We start from the raw sequence: 24,714 nt of genomic DNA, 5'->3' as shown, positions 1-24,714 counted from the left end.
ACCTGTTTGTTTGTACGGATACATTGCAATTCTTTAACATAGAAAACTGTACTGTAAAAGGTCTTGTATAAATTTATAATAGCTGCTGATAAAGAAAAATAAATGAACACAGATGACAAGTGAGAAAAAAATAATCCGTTTTCTGGATAAAATTCTAACTATCTTTATACACTTGTGTGAACTTGGCCTTAAGCAGTGATTGTGCCTTTGTTTTATTACATAGTGATTTATTTAGGTGTGTTCAGAGCAAACAAGTCAGTCCCTCATCTATTATTGAAGTCAGAATGTTCTTTAGTCTGAGCACCAGGTAAACTTGTCGTTATCTCAAGAACCCCTGGATTGGCATCCATTATGTAAGCTGTTGGTGCGGGCTGATGTGCGCAGAAGGAGCAGGACTTATTGCATCCGCAAACGATGGTTTTGGCAATGTTATAAGTCACGTTTATAGTGTGTGGTGAGGACTCGATAATTACCGACAAAGCAGTGTTATTTTGGACGTTACCGATAACAGAACATGCTGTTGATGTCCAAGCGCTATTATGTTCACTTATAGATATTCAATATGGATCAAACACTGTCTGTAAAATATTCTGGGCCACACACATTCACGTTCCTATGATCATCATCCCAATAACGCATTATGTCAGTGGATCGCCCCCAGGCGCAGGGCAGTGGGGTACTCGGTACCGGGTCCCTCTGTCTCGGTTCTGGGGATGTCACGGTGGCCCGACCCGGTCCGTGGCCCTGCTAAGGGGCGCCCAATTAAATGGTGTAGTTTGTCAAGTGTTCGTGACGCCACCTGTGGTGTTCGGTCAGGGTGACCGACGCTGCTAGGGGTCCGCTGGAGTGATGGAATGGCAGCTAGATGTTATACCTTCCCACAGGTGAAGTATGTCCCCAGGGCTTCCCTTGATGAGTAGGTGGAGATGGTGGATGTTGTAAGGCGCGATGAATAACGAGGACACAAAGGTTGCAGTCTCTTTACCTTTTACTGAAGACTTCAACGTCCACAGTCCAGAGCACTGTTCACAGGGCAGGCTAAGTCCGGCCGGTCCGAAGGAACATCCAGAGTTCCCTTTGCAGGTGGAAATCAGTAGCCTACCTACTAGCGCCTGGGTGTTGTAGTACCTGCTGAGCACCACGGGATAGTCCTCACAACTGTCGTGTATGTTTCTGATCTTCTCTCTCTCTGTCCCCCAGATGATATGGATAGGACAACCCATATGACGAGGTAGGCCTGGAGCTATTTTATAGGGACCCTAGTGACGCCCCTCTCCCACAATTTGCCTCCGTTGTCTTCATTAGGTATTAAGGTCAGGCAGCCAACTTGGAATTGAACTGTCCTGCCGTGTTTCAAAGTAATGCGTAGAGCCAACTACTTCCTCGGTGTTCCGGCCACCGGCTACGCGCCTCAGAAGGATGTTGCCGATCTTAAGGCAGGACTCCTCCTGGTGTTATCTCCTTGTGCTATGATCTGGTTTCTCACTTCTCCACAATATACTTCGCTTCTTGTCCTTTCTTAGGATGCTGCCGCAATGAGGTGCAGGCGCAGCTCCATAACGTTCTATCTCTTGCTATCTCTCTGTCAGGATCCCACCCCTGACAGGAACCTCTGTCTACAGCTCCGATGTTCCTCCTTCTCTCTCTGTCTGCCTGACAGGTCTTCTCTGGGTCTCACCCAGGCAGCTTTCTCTCTAACTTCCTATCCAACCCCCAGTTTTACCCGAGTGTGAGGAGTGGCCTAATAGATAGAACCTTTTGCTCCCCCTGGTGGCCGGAGTGTGAAGTGTAGTGTGTGACTGTGATACCTGGTCAGGTGAACTCCTTTAGTACCATCAGACGTACCATCACTCCCCCTGGTGGAAGAGCGACAATACTGCAACGACCCGGACTCTGGGGCGCTGCATCAGCAGCACATCCTGTTTACACGGGGGGTTGTGCTGTTGATTAAACCATAATTTTTAGGTACACTGTGCTAATAAATGATCTCTTGCTTTTTTTCTGATATATAGCCTGTTTACATGGGGCAATGTAGTTTCTATGAATGCTTGTTTAGTTGATCATTGGCCCAAATATGAGGATCTCAAGTCAGGAATTGAAAGAACACTCTGTTGCTTACATTGCACTTTTAGGCTCCATGTCCACACTACATTTTTGGTGAGTTCTTGATGCCGCATATTATCGCTGCGTCAAAAATGCAGCGTCTTACATTTGCAGCAGCAAAGTGGATGGGATTTACAGAAATCTCACTTCCATTGTGCTTCTTTTTTACTCTGACCTGCGGTGCATGTTTCAGATTCGCAACATGTCAACTTCTCTTGTGGATATGCTGAGTATTTTCTGTGCAGATTTTTCCCATAGACTTTCATTAGATGTGGAAAACCTGCAAGAAAAAACTGCATATAAAAAGTTCTTGGGTACCCTGAAGTATGTTTTCATATGCTAAAGGCTGGTCCAACACAAGATTCTTCTTTGGGCCATGATTTTGACACAAGAATAGGCTCTACAGAACTCTTTGGTTTCAATAGATTGCCACTGTGGCCTATTTCTTACGGGTAGGGTTGAGCGAAACGGGTCGGCAATTTTCAGAAGTCGCCGACTTTTGGCAAAGTCGGGTTTCATGAAACCCGGCCCGACCCCTGTGTGGGGTCGGCCATGAAGTCGGCGATCTTCTGAATCTGGAATCGGAATTCCGATACCGATTCCCGATATGTTTAAGATATCGGGAATTGGTATCGGAATTCAGATTTAAGTGTAAAATAAAGAATTAAAATAAAAAATATCGCTATACTTACCATCTGACGGGCCCTGGTACTAACCGGGAACCTTCCTTCCTTAGAATCAGCCTTCCAGGACCTCGAGGTCGCGGCTTGTGATTGGTCGCGCGGCAGCCCATGTGACCGCTCGCGCGACCAATCACAAGCCGCGACGTCACCGTGACGTCACCGAAGGTCCTGGAAGGGCTGATTCTTAGGAAGGAAGGCTGCCGGAACGAAGCAGGGCGTGTCCGAGGGTGAGTATATACCGAATAGGAATATACTCACCCTCGGCTTCGTTCCGGCAGCCTTCCTTCCTAAGAATCAGCCCTTCCAGGACCTTCGGTGACGTCACGGTGACGTCGCGGCTTGTGATTGGCCGCGCGACCAATCACAAGCCGCGACGTCACCGTGACGTCACCGCGAGGTCCTGGAAGGCTGATTCTAAGGAAGGAAGGTTCCCGGTTAGTACCAGGGCCCGTCAGATGGTAAGTATAGCGATATTTTTTATTTTAATTCTTTATTTTACACTTAAATATGGATCCCAGGGCCTGAAGGAGAGTTTCCGCTCCTTCAGACCCTGGGAACCATTGGAAACCCAATGCACTGCATTGGGTTTCGAGTTTCGGCCAACTCCGACCCTGACTTTTTTATAGGATCGGCCGATTTCACTCGACCCGACTTTTGAGAAAGTCGGGTTTCGTGAAACCCGACCCGATCCTATAAAAGTAAAGGTCGCTCAACCCTACTTACGGGACATCTCAAATATAACCTTTTGGACCTTATTGATGTGAATACCTTTCTGCCCAATGATGGCAAAAGTATTCTTGGAGTGATACCTTTATTGGCTAACCAGAAAATATGTTTGCAAGCTTTCAGAGCACAGTGGCTCCTTCTTCAGGCAGGATTACAAATTGATTAATAAGAAAAAAGCACAACATTTAAAGAATACTACAGGAGGACATTTGTTCAGGGGGTGGGAAGTGTGATGCCTCCTAAAGATAAGCCAAGGCATCACACTTCCCACCCCCTGAACAAATCTCCTACTGTAGTATTCTTTAAATGTTGTGCTTTTTTCTTATTAATCAATTTGTAATCCTGCCTGAAGAAGGAGCCACTGTGCTCTGAAAGCTGCAAACATATTATTTTCTGGTTAGCCAATAAAGGTATCACTTCTAGAATACTTTTGTCATCATTGGGCAAAAAAGTATTCACATCGATTTTTCTGGCTAACACGGTACCACAATACAATTTGTTATTGTACATCATGATAATGGACCTTAAGGTACCGTCACACTCAGCGACGCTGCAGCGATATAGACAACGAGCTGATCGCTGCAGCGTCGCTGTTTAGGTCGCTGTAGAGACGTCAAACACAGCAGCTCCACAACGATGCAGGAGCGATCCTGTGACGTAGCGGTGACTCACTTATCGTTCTCACAGGTCGTTAGCTCCATGTTTAACATTGCTGACATCGTTGCTTTTGCTGTCAAACACGATGATACACGCCGATCTGACGACCAAATAAAGTTCTGGACTTTAAGCTCCGACCAGCGATGACACAGCGGGATCCAGATCGCTGCTGCATGTCAAACACAACGAGATCACTATCCAGGACGCTGCAACGTCACGGATCGTTGTCGTTCTCGTTGTAAAGTTGTTTAGTGTGAAGGTACCTTTACTGATGAAATATTCTTGTATAAATAGTGTGACGACATGGCATTTTATTTTAATTAACCAGACGTCTATTTTCAGTTAGCCAGGAGGAATAGACTGTTGTCTATAGGTTGACTTTTGAATTTGTGTTTCTTTCTTCTTGTACAAGAGTCTGAAATGTTGACTCTTCTTGTAAGTTAAATTACAGCTCCTACAGTTGTCACGCACAGTGTAGGACAGACTAAGTGCAACACAAAGGGATAAGGGCAAGGGGGGCCCAACACTAGGGAAGCGGAGAGTGGAAACTCCTAGGCAGATCTAACTTCACCCTGTCTGCTCTAAGATCCCTATATACGTTACCCACCTATCACCGAGCATGATACCTAATCCCTGCCTGATCCTGGCGATAAGCCCTGAATCGGAGAGGACAGGATGAGCGCTAGTCAGTCCTCAATACCGCTAAAGACAACTGGGATACACAAATGAAACAAGGGAACACTTAGCTTGAGAAGACTCAGAGAGAAATACCAACATCCTCCAAACTCTAAAAAGGGCAATAGCCGACAGCTACTGTTTCAAGCCTCAACAGGGAAATGCAAATAGAACATATCACCCGCGTTTGCAAGTAGTAAGCAGGAAGTATATCAACACTCAGGTCCAGGTGTGGCCTTTAGCACCGTGGGAGTTGGTCACTCATCTGCAAAACAAACTACTGAGACCTTCTGCAGACGTGCAGTGCAACGGTCTGTAGCCTCTAACACATCTGTGAGACCAGTTTATCCTACTGTTATCTTTGCAAAACAGGGATGCAGGGTCACTGAACAATTGTGACTATTGTGTGGGTCCTGTGGCTTGTTGACTTGCAAAACAGAGGAGAAAGACGATGCAAATTGAATAAATAGTCAAAAACAATGTGAGTTAACCATCACATCTTCCTTTTGACTTCTGGATGCTGGCTTGAAGGTCAATAGTTGTGAGCTGTATAAGTGGGATATGCCTCTAACAATACACATCCAGACAGACAGGAGATCCAGAGATCTAAAGAACCAGAGACTCTTTACAAAACCACAGCTAGGAACACTACAGGATATCTACCAGATAATGGCTCTATCACGATGGACACAGCTTTGACATTCTACATGATTCCAGTTTAGGGAACCACGGTCCCGGCTGAAAGAATACAGATCTCCACTGACCATCACTGAACCAAGGATACATTTGTGGTAGTCGGGATTTGGACCCACGGGTCACCTGAGCCCCATGGATATCTGAGTAATGATCTGCCCATGGGAAAAGAGAATTGACGATTACTGGTATGTGCCCTGGTCATTGTGGTTTCGGCTAGCAGACTAGAGAACCTGCTGACCCCCGTATCTTCACACATAGTGATTATTTGAACATTAATGATGCAATTATAACTTAGCTATCTGTGTGTGGGTTGTGCACCCTGAGACCTTTTTTTATTTCAAGCCCAAGGACCCCTGCCCGATAATGCAAGCATGTAATATAATGTGTCTTTTGGAGACATGTGAAGCAACCACTGATTGTTGTAGCATTTTTCCTGCTTGGAGGTTATTTGCTGTTGCGCACAATACATTAAAATATAAGCAAGAAATAACATTGTTTGTAAATGCAGACTGAAGTGTCAGTAGAGCAGCCATGTTTACGCATCAGATTTACAAGCCAGTGATGGGACAGCACACTGTCTGGACTTGTTTGCTTTACAGCAATAAATTGGCATTAGAAGCCAAGCGGATGTTATCCAGAGAGCTGCCGTTTATGTGGCAAATGTCAATGTGCTTCACTGGTGAAAAACTAGTACAGCTAAAGGAAGGAGTAGTAATCAATAAAGAACAATTGTTTCATTTTCTGTTCTGTGTTGAAGTAAAAAAAAAAAAAGTATTTGCATTAGATACTGAAAAGAACACCGTCTCCAGTTTTGGCCTGCTCTAATTTTGTTTGCTTCACCTATATTGTGTGTTTTAGACCATTCGTGTGACTTAAGGTACCTTCACACTAAGCGACGCTGCAGCGATATCGACAACGATGCCGATCGCTGCAGCGTCGCTGTGTGGTCGCTGGAGAGCTGTCACACAGACAGCTCTCCAGCGACCAACGATGCCGAAGTCCCCGGGTAACCAGGGTAAACATCGGGTTACTAAGCGCAGGGCCGCGCTTAGTAACCCGATATTTACCCTTGTTACCAGTGTAAAAGTAAAAAAAACAAACAGTACATACTCACCTTCTGCTGTCTGTCACACGTCCCCCGCCGTCCGCTTCCCGCACTGACTGTGAGTGCCGGCCGTAAAGTAAAAGCAGAGCACAGCGGTGACGTCACGGCCAGCAATCACAGTCAGTGCGGGAAGCGGACGGCGGGGGACGTGTGACAGACAGCAGAAGGTGAGTATGTACTGTTTGTTTTTTTTTTACTTTTACACTGGTAACCAGGGTAAACATCGGGTTACTAAGCGCGGCCCTGCGCTTAGTAACCCGATGTTTACCCTGGTTACCATTGTAAAACATCGCTGGCATAGTTGCTTTTGGTGTCAAACACGACGATACACGCCGATCTGACGACCAAATAAAGTTCTGAACTTTCAGCAACGACCAGCGATATCACAGCAGGATCCAGATCACTGCTGCGTGTCAAACACAACGATATCGCTATCCAGGACGCTGCAACGTCACGGATCGCTATCGTTATCGTTGCAAAGTCGCTTAGTGTGAAGGTACCTTTACCTGCGAAAGTATTGACGAAGATAAAGTCAACCAGTACATTATGTAAAGCTAGACAAAGGTGTTTAGAAGCGCCAAATTTATCGTCTTGCAGGAGCCACGGTCATAAACTTGGGCCATGGAGTCTTTCTGACTATTAGAAAGAATTTTGTAAATCTGCCCCTCTGTGGCTAAAAGTATAACGTTTTCAGCCTCTTGGACATCTCGTTTAAAATCTTTTGGTGTGAATATGAAGCTGTTCTTTAATTTTCGGCTTGCCAAAAGCTTGTGGAAAGCCTTCCAAAAAGAAAGGAGTGTGACTGTGGAAATGTTATACCTATTCGGCCAAAAATCAACTTGTGAGGTCGGACATAAATGTTGGCTTTTATTGCTGTATCTTTTCATGTAAGTGGGCACAGCGTAACAGATCAATGAGTAAAACCTTGGAGTGCCAACCAGTAACTAGTAAACCATCAATGAGAAAAATGTATCATACACATAAATAGCTGCACAATGTAAAGGAAAATGTTATACCTTTTATTGACCTATATAATACATTGACCAGTCACAAAGACAGCTAAAAACAATTAAAACATCAAAAGATGGAATATACTAGTCCCTAGACCAAGTCTAGCAAAGGACTTCCCCAGACACCATATCAATTCTGTAGTAGATGTGTCACGGCACTGTTGCAAGATGTCCTAGTACCACCCTACTAACCAGAATCCCTCAATGTCTGTCAGCTATTTCATCCTTCTCCACTAGATTTCTAAAACTTAACATGGACAAAACAGAATTCATCATCTTTCCCCCATCTCACGAGATCTCCCCAACAGACCTATCCATTACAGTAAACGGCTGCCTACTCTCCCCAGTCCCACAAGCTCGTTGCCTCGGGGTATTCCTTGACACTGATCTCGCCTTCAAACCATATATCCAAGCCCTTTCCACTTCCTGCCAACTCCAACTCAAAAATATTTCACGGATCCGTAGATTCCTAAATGAAGAATCTGAAAAACCCTAGACCATGTCTTCATCATCTCCCGCCTTGACTACTGCAACCTCTTGCTCTGTGGCCTCCCCTCGAACACTCTCGCACCCCTCCAATCTATTCTAAACTCTGCTGCCCGACTAATCCACCTGTCCCCCTGCTATTCCCCGGCCTCTCCCCTCTATCTATCCCTTCACTGGCTCCCCATTGCCCAGAGACTCCAGTACAAAACCCTAACCATGACATGCAAAGCCATCCACAACCTTGTCTCCTCCTTACATCTGTGACCTCGTCTCCTGGTACTTACCTGAACGCAACCTTCGATCCTCACAAGATCTCCTTCTCTACTCCCCTCTTATCTCCTCTTCCCACAATCGCATACAAGTTTTCTCCCGCGCATCCCCCATACTCTGGAACTCTCTACCACAACATATTAGACTCTTGCCTACCATCGAAACCTTCAAAAAGAACCTGAAGACCTACCTCTTCTGACACGCCTACAACCTGCAGTAACCACCGATCGACCAAACCGCTGCACGACCAGGTCTACCCTCACCTACTGTATCCTCACCCATACCTTATAGATTGTGAGCCCTCGCGGGCAGGGTCCTCTCTCCTACTGTATTAGTCGTGACTTGTATTGTTTAAGATTATTGTACTTGTTTTTATTATGTATACCCCTCCTCACCGGTGTCCGGGACTCTGCATCTGCCAAAATACCGCAATCTAAGGGTGATGTATTAACTACTTTTGACCGCTCTTCTCTTGTGCACTATGTTATATCTGACTATATGCCAATGTGGCAGTATGAAGTACCAGGTGTAGTGACTCCTTTAATGGATTTTTACTATATAAGACTGAGTTCCCTTATGAGGCTTTGTAATTTTGACCCAATATGTTTATAGTTTCAACTAATATAATTTTTTGATATGGGTCAGCAGGCGGTTTTCCGGTGTTCTGTGTATATTACTTGTTTTTAAATTATTGTTGGGCGACTGTGTTGTTTCCATTGCCCTCCTGCCTTGCACTGTTAATAAAGCAATTTTACTAAAAAAGACAAAGTTATCTTTCTGGATTTATTTCCTCCCCTTTGCTTGCATAATGTTTAGGATAACTGTCTTGATCCAATACTAGGGCAAAGACAAACTCATTTGGGAGTTATCTATTTATTATCCTTAATTATTATATAATTTTGTTTATTATTTTTCCCAAATGATACTCTATAGATATTGTTTGCCTTTGGTTACCCCTATTTTTTTTCCTTGCACTATTATGTATATCCTGTTGTCTGACCTCAGCTTGTATTTTGACCACCCGCTTGCCTTCTGATTTTGTCCCTGACGTAACTTAGTTATTAAGGTTGAAGGAAGACTTTAAGTCCATCTAGTTCAACCCATAGCCTAACGTAACATACCCTAACATGTTGATCCAGAGGAAGGCAAAAAAAACCCATGTGGCAAAGAGTAAGCTCCACATTGGGGAAAAAAATTCCTTCCCGACTCCACATACGGCAATCAGACTAGTTCCCTGGATCAACACCCTATCAAGGAATCTAGTATATATAACCTGTAACATTATACTTTTCAAGAAAGGTATCCAGTCCCCTCTTAAATTTTAGTAATGAATCACTCATTACAGCATCATACGGCAGAGAGTTCCATAGTCTCACTGCTCTTACAGTAAAGAACCCGCGTCTGTTATTATGCTTAAACCTTCTTTCCTCCAGACGTAGAGGATGCCCCCTTGTCCCTGTCTCAGGTCTATGAGTAAAAAGATCATCAGAAAGGCCTTTGTACTGTCCCCTAATATATTTATACATTAACATAAGATCACCCCTTAGCTTTCGTTTTTCCAAACTAAATAGCCCCAAGTGTAATAACCTATCTTGGTATTGCAGACCCCCCAGTCCTCTAATAACCTTGGTCGCTCTTCTCTGCACCCGCTCTAGTTCAGCTATGTCTTTCTTATACACCGGAGACCAGAACTGTGCACAGTATTCTAAGTGTGGTCGCACTAGTGACTTGTATAGAGGTAAAATTATGTTCTCCTCATGAGCATCTATGCCTCTTTTAATGCATCCCATTATTTTATTTGCCTTTGTAGCAGCTGCCTGACACTGGCCACTAAATGTGAGTTTGTCATCCACCCATACACCCAGGTCTTTTTCATTGATGGTTTTGCCCAGAGTTTTAGAATTAAGCACATAGTTATACATCTTATTACTCCTACCCAAGTGCATGACCTTGCATTTATCCCCATTAAAGCTCATTTGCCATTTATCAGCCCAAGCTTCTAGTTTACATAAATCATCCTGTAATATAAAATTGTCCTCCTCTGATTACCCTGCAGAGTTTATTGTCATCTGCAAATATTGAAATTCTACTCTGAATGCCCCCTACAAGGTCATTAATAAATATGTTAAAAAGAAGAGGGCCCAATACTGACCCCTGTGGTACCCCACTGCTAACCGCGACCCAGTCCGAGTGTGCTCCATTAATCACCACCCTTTGTTTCCTATCCCTGAGCCAGCTCTTAACCCACTTACACATATTTTCCCCTATCCCCATTATTCTCATTTTATGTATCAACCTTTTGTGTGGCACCGTATCAAAAGCTTTTGAAAAGTCCATATACACTACATCTAATGGGTTCCCTTGGTCCAGTCCGGAACTTACTTCTTCATATAAATTGATCAGATTAGTCAGACAGGAACGGTCCCTAGTAAACCCGTGCTGATACTGGGTCATGAGGTTATTCCTCTTCAGGTACTCCAGCATAGCATCCCTTAGAATGCCCTCCAGGATTTTACCCACAGTAGAGGATAAGCTTACTGGCCTATAATTTCTGAGTTCAGTTTTTGTCCCCTTTTTGAATATTGGCACCACATTTGCTATACGCCAGTCCTGTGGTGCAGACCCTGTTATTATGGAGTCTTTAAAGATTAAAAATAATGGTCTATCAATGACTCTACTTAATTCCTGCAGTACTCGGGGGTGTATCCCATCCGGGCCCGGAGATTTGTCAATTTTAGTGATTTTTAGATGCCGCCGTACTTCCTGCTGGGTTAAGCAGGTGACACTTAGGATATGTGCACACTTTGCGGGGTCCTCTGCGGGTTCTCCCGCAGCGGATTTGATAAATCTGCAGGGCAAAACCGCTGCATTTATCCCTGCAGATTTATCGCGGTTAGTTTTGCGGTTTCCGCTGCGGGTTTACTCCTATACTATTGATGCTGCATATGCAGCAATATGCAGCATCAATAGTAATGTTAAAAATAATAAAAAATGGTTATACTCACCCTCTGACGTTGCGATCTTCTCGGCTACACGCGGCGGTCCGGTTCCAAAGATGCTGTGCGAGAAGGACCTACGTGACGTCACGATCATGTGACCGCGGCGTCATCACGGTCATGTGACCGCGACGTCACCGCAGGTCCTGCTCGCACAGCATCTTTGGAACCGGACCGCCGCGTGCAGCGCTGAGAGGTGAGTATATCATTATTTTTTTATTTTTATTCTTTTTTTTTTTTACACTAATATGGTTCCCAGGGCCTGGAGGAGAGTCTCCTCTCCTCCACCCCGGGTACCATCTGCACATGATCCGCTTACTTCCCGCATCGTGGGCACATCCCCATGCGGGAACTTAGCGGATCAATGCATTCCTATGTGTGCAGAATCGCAGCGATTCTGCACAAAGAAGTGACATGCTGCGGAATGTAAACCGCTGCGTTTCTGTGCGGTTTTTCCTGCAGCATGCGCACAGCGGATTGCGGTTTCCATAGGGTTTACATGTAAATGTAAACGCTATGGAAACTGCTGCGGACCCGCAGCATCAAAATCGCCGCAAAGTGTGAACATGGCCTTTATGGGGAATTTTTGTTATCACTGATCATATTGTCTGCCATGGGATTTTCTTGTGTAAATACTGATGAAAAAAAGTCATTTAGCATATTGGCTTTTTCCTCATCCACCATATCACCCACACTATTTTTAAGGGGACCAACACTATACTTTTTTTAGTTTCTTACTATTTATATAGTTAAAGAATATTTTGGGATTATTTTTACTCTCTCTGGCAATGAGTCTCTGTCTCAATCTTTGCTGCCTTGATTTGCTTTTTACAGAATTTATTTAATTTTCTGTATTTATTTAATGCCTCATCACTACCTACTTCCTTTAATTCTCTAAATGCTTTCTCTTTGTCACTTATTGCGCCCCTTACAGCTCTATTTAGCCATATTGGTTTCCTCCTATTTCTAGTATGTTTATTCCCATACGGTATATACTGTGCACAGGTCCTATCCAGGATGCTAATAAACGTCTCCCATTTTGTGTATTTTTATGTCTCAGGATATCGTCCCAGTTAATTGCACCAAGATCATCTCTCATCCGTTGGAAATTTGCCCTCCTGAAGTTTAGTGTCCGTGTAACCCCTCTACTACACATCTTATTAAAGGATACATGAAAACTTATTATTTTGTGATCACTATTCCCCAAGTGACCCCCAACACTTATATTTGATATGCGGTCTGGCCTGTTGGTTAATATTAGGTCTTCTTGTTGGGTCCTGAACCAATTGTGAAAGGTAATTGTCTCTCATATTTGTCAAAAATCCATTACCTTTGCTGTAACTGCAGATTTCCGTTCCCCAATCTATTTCAGGGTAGTTGAAGTCCCCCATAATAATGACTTCTCCTTGAGTGGCAGCTTCATCTATTTTCTTCATGAGGATATTCTCCGTTGCCTCCATTATTTTTGGAGACTTATAACAAACCCCTATCAGTAATTTATTTTTTCCCCCTCCCCTTATCTCCACCCACAGGGACTCCACATTTTCATTAGATTCACCTATATTATCACGCAGGATGGGTTTTAACGATGATTTTACATATAGACAGACCCCTCCCCCTCGCTTCTCCGTTCGGTCATTTCTGAACAGACTATAGCCCTGCAAGTTAACAGCCCAGTCATGGCTCTCATCCAGCCATGTTTCAGATATCCCCACCATGTCATAATTATGCTCCAACAACATTAAAGGGAACCTGTCACCCCCACAATTGAAGGTGAGCTAAGCCCACCAGCATCATGGGCTTATCTACAGCATTCTGTAATACTGTAGATAAGCCCCCGATGTATCCTGAAAGATGAGAAAAAGAGGTTAGATTATACTCACCCAGGATCGGTGCAATCCTAAATCATTCATGGTTAGGGGCATCCAGCATGTCCAGTGTGGTATCCGTGGTGGAGATATTAAACGTCTATTAGCCCAAAAGGAATGCAGATGGATCACCATTCTGGGGACAATGTCCCCGAATGGGTTAAACGAGTCACAAGGGTTCGCCTCATTCCTGTAACCAGGGTTTTTCTGTGTTTGCCCGCATGTGTCCCTGTCGCCGTCCTGTCACTGATTTGATTTTATGGCTATTTTATTCATTTTATTTGTTCGTTTCTATTCACTGTGTTGTCTTTTTCTTTTTGAATTCAAGTGATGAATTTTATCTGCTTCGTATATGACAACAAATGGCATCACTTGGATGGAAGAAAAGTGCTCCCCTTTTTTCCATCATTGGAATTTGTGCTGGAATTATGTCATCTACTAGGAAAATCTACTCACCTGGTGCTATATGTGGAGGGAAGAAATGGTCTACATCCTTATTTGATGAACTTTATCTGTTTCGTATATGACTACAAATGGCATCACTCGGATGGAAGAAGAGTGCTCCCCGTTTTTTCAGCATTGGGATTTGTGCTGGAATCATGCCATGTATTAGGAAAATCTACTTACCTGGTGCCATATGTGGAGGGAAGAAATGGACTACATCCTAATGTGATGACCTTTATCTGTTCCGCATATGACTACAAATGGCATCACTTGGATGGAAGAAAAGTGCTCCTCTTTTTTCCATCGTCGGAAATTGTGCTGGAATTATGCCATCTATTAGGAAAATCTATTCACCCGATGCTATATGTGGTGGGAAGAAACGGACTACATCTCTACTGTAATATTTATAATATACAGCTTATGTTCCCTATTGTTCCTCCGCTTTTCCCCTTTCCCCCTCCCTTCCCCCTTCCCCCCTTCCCCCCTTCTTTTCTTCCCTTTTTTTTGGTGTTTTTAAAAAAATGGGTGTCATTTTTTGGATTCAATACATATTATATGGTTGTATCTGCAGCACGGAAAAATGTACTTGCTGGTTGCAGTATAAACGCCGATATATTATCTCTTTATAGCCCTGGTGCAGTCTGACGCGCACGGTACCTTTTCACTGTCTGCTAACATGCCGTGGGACGGTGCCGACTTCCGTGTACCAGGTTGCTTGGTGACGGCCAGGCGCCGGCCGCCCCATGTGACCTGGGTCCGGATTCTTGGTGCCGCTGTGCGGTGATGGGCAGCGATGCGATGGTGCGCGCCCAGCTTATTCCTATTGGTGCCTTCTGACCATGTGATCAGTTCGGACGCATATAAATACTGAGACACTTTCTAGTAATAGCCACGCCCCCTGAGGAAGGTCATTCGTACTGAAACGTACGTCGGGGAGAGTCCCAGCCGCCCTGCACTACACCATGACGGGTAATGTTATGTGACTTCACATGTATATTTATTATCTTTCTTTGTCAGCTGATATACTTTTGCCGCTGGAGTTTGTTAGTTTGGTACACTTTAATGGGTGGATATGCTTTATAAATCAGCCGCTGGTAGCTGGTTGCACCTGTGAGCCTGATTATGACAGTTACTCTGTCCACCCTAAGCTATACTAACTAGTCACTATCCAGTGTTCTGTTTTTCTCTTTATGTGACAATTAAGATTTTACATCCCTAGTTGTGCTGCAGGTCCGCTGGCACTCACTATCTTGGGCGATATTTTGTCACTAACCCAATATACATTTACTGGCCTACTTTTGATTGCTCTATACGTTGCTTCTTTTAAACATAATTTTTGTATGGTGTGTTTAATTTGTATTTAATAAAATTTGGTATCTATTTTCTATTTATCTAGCTATGACTCTTTTCCTTTTTTTGTATAATATAAATCACCCAGAAGCGGTCCCGCTGTGGTCCGGTCCGATAGGCATCGTGGTCTGGTCCGGGGCCTCCCATCTAATTACATTGACATCCTCTTCTTGTCTTCACGCTGTGACTCGGGCGCAGGCGTACTTTGTCTGCCCTGTGGAAGGCAGAGCAAAGTACTGCAGTGCGCAGGTGCCGGGAAAGGTCAGAGAGGCCCTGCACACTGCAGTACATTGCTCTGCCCTCAATAGGGCAGACAGAGTACGCCTGCGCTGGAGCCGCAGTGTGAATACAGGAAGAGGACGTCATCGTAAGAAGATGGGAGGCCCCGGACCGGACCTCGACGCCCATCGTACCGGGACCGCCCCTGGGTGAGTGTAATCTAACCTCTTTTTCTCATCCTTCAGGTTACATCGGGGGCTTATCTACAGCATTCCAGAATGCTGTAGATAAGCCCCTGATGCTGGTGGGCTTAGCTCACCTTCGATTTTGGGGGTGACAGGTTCCCTTTAATTCTAATTCGTCCATATTATTGGCTAGGCTTCTGGCATACTTCTTGGTATTGACTCCATGGGACAACTTTTCTTGACTCTGGTTCGATATTCCAGCCGGCAGTCCTTCCATGTACGGTGTACGCAATCCAGTGGATTCCGTTGTAAGACCAGTTTCATGAAAGGTGAAGGCAGGGGATCCTCTGGAATCCGCTAGATGGAGTAACTTGCACCAAGTTTGTTCAACGTGGCCTTTTTGAGCATGTGACCTCAGATGTAACCCATGGCACCCACTTAAAGCCACAATATAGATGTGAACGCAGCAAATTGTCATAGCACATTACACAATGCCTCAGCCTCATTAAATACGCTGTATATACTTGTGTATAAGCCAAGTTTTTCAGCATATTATTTATGCTGAAAAGCCCTCCTCGGCTCAGGGTCCCACAAGACTGGGGTGAAGCAGCAGTAGCTGAGCAGCGGATCACAGGAGACAGGAGTCGGCTGCTGCGGCTAACTCCTGTGTCCGCTGCTAAAGAGAAATGAGGATTGCAGAGCAGTGAATGTTCATTTCTCTTTAATAGTGGACACGCTGTTAGCCGCAGCTGCCGTCTTCCTGCAGCAGACATGCTCTGAAGTTTGCCCGTTACTTAAGGGAATGAATATTCACTGCTCTCCACTCCCATAGGCTGGGAGAGCAGTGAATATTCATTCCCTTTAGTAGTTGGCACACGTGATCGCCCGGCCGCTTCATGAAGCCAGCAGCGGAGGTTACGCTGCCCTCTATAAAAGATCAGTGATTACACACATAGTCCTGGCATGGAGAGCAGTGACTATTCTGGCAGCTGTCCTCTGCTTGTAAGCAGCGCATGACGTCACTGCCATGCACTGCTTATAAATTAGCTGCTGGCATCAGAACAAGACCCTGAGAGGGAGCACAGGAAGTTAAGTGGAATGGTTTATGTTTTTTTATGGTTTTCTGAATGGGTGGCCATTAGTGATGAGTGAGTGTACTCGTTGCTCGGGTGACCTCCTAGTATTTATGACTGCTCGGAGATTTAGTTTTCATCATGGTAGCTGAATGATTTACAGCTACTAGCCTGCTTGATTACATGTGGGAATTCCCTAGCAACCAGGCAATCCCCACATGTACTCAGCCTGGCTAGTAGCTGTAAATCATTCAGCTGCCACGATGAAAACTGAATCCCTGAGCAGTTACAAATACTCTGAGGTCACCCGAGCGTGCTCGGGAAAACCCGAGCAACAAGTACACTCGCTCATCACTAGTGGCCATGCCTACCAGGATGGGGATGAGGAGGCAATGTATACCAGGATGGGGATGAAGGGGCCATGCATACCAGGATGGGGATGAGGAGGCCATGCATACCAGGATGGGCATGAGGGGGCCATGCATACCAGAATGGGGAGGAGGGGGTCATGCATACCTGGATGGGGAGGAGGGGGCCATGCATACCAGGATGGACAGGAGGGGGCCATGCATACCAGGATGGGGATGAGGGGCCATGCATAACAGGATGGGGATTAGGGGGCCATGCATACCAGGACGGGGATGAGGGGACCATGCGTACCAGGATGGGGATTAGGGGGCCATGCATACCAGGACAGGGATGAAGGGACCATGCTTACCAGGACGGGGATGAGGGGGCCATGCATACCAGCATGGGGATGAGGGGGCAATGCATACCAGGATGGGGATGAGGAGGCCATGCATACCAGGATGGGCATGAGGGGGCCATGCATACCAGAATGGGGAGGAGGGGGTCATGCATACCTGGATGGGGAGGAGGGGGCCATGCATACCAGGATGGACAGGAGGGGGCCATGCATACCAGGATGGGGATGAGGGGACCATGCATACCAGGATGGGGATTAGGGGGCCATGCATACCAGGACAGGGATGAGGGGACCATGCGTACCAGGATGGGGATTAGGGGGCCATGCATACCAGGACAGGGATGAAGGGACCATGCTTACCAGGACGGGGATGAGGGGGCCATGCATACCAGCATGGGGATGAGGGGGCAATGCATACCAGGATGGGGATGAGGGGGCCTTGCATACCAGGATGGGGATGAGGGGGCCATGCGTACCAGAATGGGATTGAGGGGGCCCTGCGTACCAGGATAGGGATGAGGGGGCCATACATACCAGGATAGGGATGAGGAGGCCATGCGTACCATGATGGGGAAGGGGCCATGCGTACCAGAATGGGGATGAGGGGGCCATGCATACCATGATGGGGATGAGGGGGCGATGCATACCAGGACGGGCATGAGGGGACCATGCTTACCAGGATGGGGATGAGGGGGCCATGCATACCAGGATGCGGATGAGGGGGCCATGCATACCAGGATGGGGAGGAGGGCCAGGCATACCAGGATGGGGATGAGGGGACCATGCTTACCAGGATGGGGATGAAGGGGCCATGCATACCAGGATGGGGATGAGGAGGCCATGCATACCAGGATGGGGATGAGTGGGCCATGTATACCAGGACGGGCATGAGGGGACCATGCTTACCAGGATGGGGATGAGGGGGCCATGCGTACCAGAATCGGGATGAGGAGGCCATGCATATCAGGATGGGGATGAGGGGGCCATGTATATCAGGACGGGCATGAGGGGACCATGCTTACCAGGATGGGGATGAGGGGGCCATGCATACCAGGATGCGGATGAGGGGGCCATGCATACCAGGATGGGGAGGAGGGCCAGGCATACCAGGACGGGGATGAAGGGGCCATGCAAACCAGGATGGGGATGAGGAGGCCATGCATACCAGGATGGGGATGAGGGGGCCATGCGTACCAGAATGGGGATGAGGGGGCCATGCATACCATGATGGGGATGAGGGGGCCATGCATACCAGGACGGGCATGAGGGGACCATGCTTACCAGGATGGGGATGAGGGGGCCATGCATACCAGGATGCGGATGAGGGGGCCATGCATACCAGGACGGGGATGAGGGGACCATGCATACCAGGATGGGGATGAGGGGGCCATGCATACCAGGATGGGGATGAGGAGGCCATGCATACCAGGCTTATACTTGAGTATACGTTCTCCCAGTTTTTTGTGGTAACATTAGGTGGCTCGGCTTATTCTCGAGTATATACAGTAATCATCTTCATTATGCAAATATACAACATATTATAACATTTTCTTTTCGTCAAGCTCCGCCATATAATTAACTTTTTTTTTTTTACTTCACAAGCGGCAAACACAATTGACTCTACATTGTATTTGCTCCAATAAAATAAGCAATTTCCTTGTTCCCTAGTTGTGCTGTGATGCTCCTATTATTGGAGAACAGGTGCGACTGTTGTAATAAACCATTATACAGAGGAGTTCTGTACTTTCTCCATGTGGACTGGTGAGGTCAGCATATTTGTTAGAATACTCAGATCTCACCATTTTTCGACAATGCGGTTGTGAAAGAGGATGGTTGTTTCGAGCTTGTTTTGACATTGTGTAAAACTGGGTGTGCAGAGGAAGTTCTGCAAATCAGAGGAGATGAAACTGATAGCACTTATTTGGCGGGTCCTAACGGGACCTTAGAGACAGCTCGGTTTGGTTGTGTCTTTCAGAAGATTTATATATATGTATGGCACTACAGGCTAGAATGTAGGATTGTGTATAAATCCTCGGCAAAACCTGCCCCTTGTAAATTATATAACCAACGCTTGACTAAAGTCATCTATGAGGTGAGTAGTATAATATTTAATTTCAATTATTCTGCTGATGGGATCAATTAATTTATTGCTTTAATGGACCGTATTCTTTAATATATGGTAACTCGTACCTTTGTATGTAAATGCTGTGAATTGTGCTCCATAAACTACTATTTTAGACTGAGGACAGGGCGACTTTAGCATTTTAACAGGAAGTGAAAAAAAAAAAATCTTCCCCCATAAATTCTGTATCTTGCATAAATGCTGTAAACTTCCACAAACGTGTTTGCAAATAATATTAGCGGGACAAAAGCCAAGGTAATAAGAATTTCTGATGGTTTTGCATCTAAAGTCATGCAAATTAAGGACAACCAATTAAGGACGTTTATCATTTTAATTTTTTTTTAAATGGTGATGAAATTAACCAAAAACAACAATAATAATGTCATCCGCAGTCATTTGTTAAACGAAAAGTTTCCAGATATGAAATTCTTTTTTTTCCTATGGATTTTATATATTTTTGTTGTTGCTATTCTTCATTATTGATCTATTTTTGATTGCTTTAAACTTTTTATCATTTTGCAAGGCCTGTTTTCAGTAATGCCTGACTTTCAGAAATGTTGTTTGTATTTTTATTATCTGCACGGACTTTTTGATATAATAAAGGATTAAAATCCTACCATTTCTCCTTACAATTAGTATCATGATTTAATAAATATGGTGTTTTTTTATTTTTGACCTGTTATTTCATACTAAGACAAATTACCGTACTTACTTTTGCGCTGTGTGTCCAAAGGGGGGGAGGCTTCTGCTGCAGCCAGATGTCTTGGACTGTGTTCACACATCTATTTCCCTATCAAAAATAAACCATTTTTCTCCCATGTGTTATCCGTTTTACATTCAGACTTTTTTCTCATCTGTTTTTAAAGACTGTAAGGTAATCTGTATGAACACCTGTTTTTTTTTATTGTTTTTTTTACTTATTTGTTCAAAAACAATGGAAATTGAATGCAAAATAGAAGACTCCCAATTTACAGCTTTCATTTCTTTTTAACTGAAAAGATTTGAATTGTGAAGTCATAGCCACAAAAAAATAGACCCCAAAAAAGAATATGATGTGTAGAGTTTAACAGATGGAAGCATTGGGTGGGTCAGGGCGCTGTCCATTCTAAAATACTAAGGATGAGAAAGACAGAAGTGTGAATGTGGCCTTACAGCCACATACAATAGGGGCATGTTGCTTTTCTTCTGTGACACTGAAAATAATGTTTTGTGTATTTCATAGTTTAACTCTAACATGAGACAAACTAGGATGAGCAGAGCGGAGGCGAATAAGGGTGGAGCGGCCTCTATATAGACCTAAAGGTACCTTCACACGAAACGACATTATAACGATATCGCTAGCAATCCGTGACGTTGCAGCGTCCTCGCTAGCGATATCGTTTCGTTTGACACGCAGCAGCGATCAGGATCCTGCTGTGATGTCGCTGGTCGCTGAATAAAGTCCAGAACTTTATTTGGTCGTCCGATCGCTGTGTATCGTTGTGTTTGAAAGCAAAAGCAACGATACCAGCGATATTTTACACTGGTAACCAGGGTAAACATCGGGTTACTAAGCGCAGGGCCGCGCTTAGTTACCCGATGTTTACCCTGGTTACTAGCGTAAAATGTAAAAAAAACAAACAGCACATACTCACATTGCGTCCCCTGCAGTCTGCTTCCTCCTCTGACTCAGCGCCGCAAAGTGAAAGTGAAAGCAGCACAGCGGTGACGTCACCGCTCTGCTCTCACTGTACGGCGCTCAGTCAGTCAGGAAGTGGACGCAGGGGGACGTGAATGTAAGTATGTGCTGTTTGTTTTTTTTAGATTTTACGCTGGTAACCAGGGTAAACATCGGGTTACTAAGCGCGGCCCTGCGCTTAGTTACCCGATGTTTACCCTGGTTACCAGGGGACCTCGGCATAGTTGATCGCTGGAGAGCGGTCTGTGTGACAGCTCTCCAGCGACCAAACAGCGACGCTGCAGCGATCGACATCGTTGTCGCTATCGCTGCAGCGTCGCTTCGTGTGAAGGTACCTTTAGATCAGAAGAGCAGAGGCTTCAGCTCGGATATCAGCAGCTCCACTCTTATTCACACAGATATTCACATTTCTATGTATAAAGTTTCAAAATCTTGTGTTAAACAATTTATGTAAACCTTTGAATTGACTCTCCATAGAGTCACTTCTAGTGCTGCATCGAGCTACAATTTACATGTGCTGAGCCATTTTGTCCAAGTAAATGAGCCTGTAATGTAAAGGGTACAAGTGCAATATTTTAGTAACTGACTTGTTCTCTAATCGTGTAGGTACTACCCCTTGGTAAGTGCCTGATCATACAGCAGACTTTACTTGCTGACCATCTGTAAATTTTGAGAGCAGTTTCATGGATTAGATAGAAGTGTAGAGCACAATACACACACATTTAAGGGTATGTTCACATGTGGCATTCATGATTCATGGCAGATAAATATAGGTATAGTACAATGCCAAAGATTTCACTTCTTACATTACATGAGTGATAGCTATTGTAGAATTTACAATAAATAAGAAGCTGGCAAATCCTCGCAAGACACAGCACACAGAGTGACTGCAGACTTATCATGTTAGACAAGACAGTATAGTCATCCATACAGTATTAATCCCTTCATGACCGTGGGATTTTCCGTTTTTCGGTTTTCGTTTTTCACTCCCCTCCTTCCCAGAGCCATAACTTTTTTTTTTTCCGTCAATTTGGCCATGTGAGGGCTTATTTTTTGCGGGACGAGTTGTACTTTTGAACAACATCATTGGTTTTACCATGTCGTGTACTAGAAAACGGGAAAAAAATTCCAAGTGCGGTGAAATTGCAAAAAAAGTGCAATCCCACACTTGTTTTTTGCTTGGCTTTTTTGCTAGGTTCACTAAATGCTAAAACTGACCTCCCATTATGATTCTCCAGGTCATTACGAGTTCATAGACACCAAACATGTCTAGGTTATTTTTTACCTAAGTGGTGAAAAAAAATTCCAAACTTTGCTGAAAAAAAAAAAAAAATTGCGCCATTTTCCGATACCCGTAGCGTCTCAATTTTTCGTGATCTGGGGTCAGGTTAGGGCTTATTTTTTGCGTGCCGAGCTGGCGTTTTTAATTATACCATTTCGGTGCAGATACGTTCTTTTGATCGCCCGTTATTGCATTTTAATGCAATGTCGCGGCGACCAAAAAAACGTAATTCTGGCGTTTCGATTTTTTTTCTCGTTCTGCCGTTTAGCGATCAGGTTAATGCTTTTTTTTTATTGATAGATCGGGCGATTCTGAACGCGGCGATACCAAATATGTGTATGTTTGATTTTTTTTTAATTGATTTATTTTGATTGGGGCGAAAGGGGGGTGATTTAAACTTTTATGGTTTTTTTTATTTTTTTCACATTTTTTTTTTACTTTTTTTTTTCACTTTTGCCATGCTTCAATAGCCTCCATGGGAGGCTAGAAGCAGGCACAACCCGATTGGCTCTGCTATGTAGCAGCGATCATAAGATCGCTGCTACACAGCAGAATTGCAGGTGTGCTGTGAGTGCCGACCACAGGGTGGCGCTCACAGCTGCCGGCGATCTGTAACCATAGAGGTCTCAAGGACCTCTATGGTTACCATTCAGAAGCATCGCCGACCCCCGATCATATGACGGGGGTCGGCGATGACGTCATATCCGGCCGCCCCGCCGGATGCGGTAGTCGAATGGCGCTGTCTGCGTTTGACAGCGGCATTTAACTAGTTAATAGGTGCGGGCAGATCGCGATTCTGCCCGCGCCTATTGCGGGCACATGTCAGCTGTTCAAAACAGCTGACATGTCCCGGCTTTGGCTACTTTCACACTAGCGTTAACTGCAATACGTCGCAAATGCGTCGTTTTGCCGAAAATACGCATCCAGCAAAAGTTCTTGCTGGATACGTTTTTTCGTCATAGACTAACATTAGCGACGCATTTGCGACGCATTGCCAAACGTCGCGTCCGTTTTGCGACGCTTGGGCGTGTGGTAGCGGACCGTCGGGAGAAAAAAACGTTACATGTAACGTTTTTTGCTCCCGACGGTCCGCTTTTTCCGACCGCGCATGCGTGGCCGGAACTCCGCCCCCACCTCCCCGCACTTCCCCGCACCTCACAATGGGGCAGCGGATGCGTGGGAAAAATGCATCCGCTGCCCCCGTTGTGCGGCGGAGACCACGCTAGCGTCGGGAACGTCGGCCCGACGCACGGCGACGGGTTGTTCCCGACGCTAGTGTGAAAGTAGCCTTTGATGCGGGCTCACCGCGGAGCCCTGCATCAAAGCAGGGGACCTGACGTCGGACGTACTATCCCGTCCGACGTCAGGAAGGGGTTAAGGGTTTCATATATTTATACACATATATATATTTCATATATTGCTCCATACAATATTTCTAAAACGGGCCAGACAGCGTCCAGAGGGACTGTTAGCTTTGGAGATCTGTCAGTTGTATGGGAATTTTGACAAAAACTCTGCCGTTGTGCTCACCGGAGAGCACGGTATAAATGTGAGCCTAGCCTGAGAAACTAAAACTGCCTGCAAATGTTGATGTTTGTACTGCCCACAGCACCATCTAAGCAAATGAGATTTTTACATATTGAAGCAAAGAGCTAGTCTGTTAATATGATCCTTGTTCAACGCTGTCTTCCATTACCTGTGACTAATTGTGCTGTTCAGGAACACTCGGCAAGTATCATGTTCATATACGAATACGAATACCACTGCTAGTGTGTGTCCGTCAGAAAATCTCCTTAATTTTTGTTGTATGTTTATGCATGATGTATACATAATTGTTTATTTTGACACACTGCCAATATTTTTGTAATTTTTATAGTTCATGTTTGAGAAAGGTCATACCGACCTAAATGTCACATTTTGCACACTTCTGGATTGTATAGACCGTAATAAAACAAGATTTCCTTTAGAATTATTTTCTAGCACTGGCTGAGCATGCGTCATTTGTAATGGGGAGAGACATTTTTTTGAGGACAAATAGAATTTATTGATTAAGTTTAATTATAAATTGGAGATGGTTACTGTGAGAAATGTAAAAAGCAATTTGCCATTCTTTTCTGTCCACTTGTAGTAAGGCAAAGTTAAATTGAATGTATGGATGCAGGAAAGGATTAAACTTCATGCTTCTGTGAACTCGTATTCCAATAAGGGAAGAAAATTAAAAACTGCAGCTAAATGCAAATATGAGTAGATAAAGGGAGGTGGTCACAAAAAAAAGGGGTTAATGACTACAAAAGTAGGAAGACAAAAGCATTGATGGACAGAAAGGTCGTATGTCTCTGTTCACTTGATAAAGGGGCACAGTGCCTTGAAACGCGTTGTC

The 24,714-nt window shown here is 44.9% G+C and overlaps 1 protein-coding gene across 2 annotated transcripts in view; it reads left to right on the top strand.

Moving 5' to 3' along the window:
• The window catches only part of ADCY7 (adenylate cyclase 7), a 175,487-nt gene that overhangs the window by 22,255 nt on the left and 128,518 nt on the right, over nt 1–24,714 (top strand). Inside the window, exon 1 of one of the 2 annotated variants that reach the window (XM_077288220.1) lies at nt 19,327–19,344. The exons of the other annotated variant lie outside the window; for it this stretch is intronic. The gene's annotated coding sequence lies outside the window, so the exon portion shown is untranslated. Of the gene's footprint in view, nt 1–19,326; nt 19,345–24,714 lie in introns of those variants that run through there. 2 annotated transcript variants of the gene reach the window in all.

This window comes from Ranitomeya variabilis, chromosome 2 (assembly GCF_051348905.1).
Source record: "Ranitomeya variabilis isolate aRanVar5 chromosome 2, aRanVar5.hap1, whole genome shotgun sequence".
NCBI classification, from domain to species: domain Eukaryota; kingdom Metazoa; phylum Chordata; class Amphibia; order Anura; family Dendrobatidae; genus Ranitomeya; species Ranitomeya variabilis.
The sequence above is the reverse complement of the archived record's forward strand: the minus strand, read 5'-3'. Positions and strand labels throughout refer to the sequence as shown.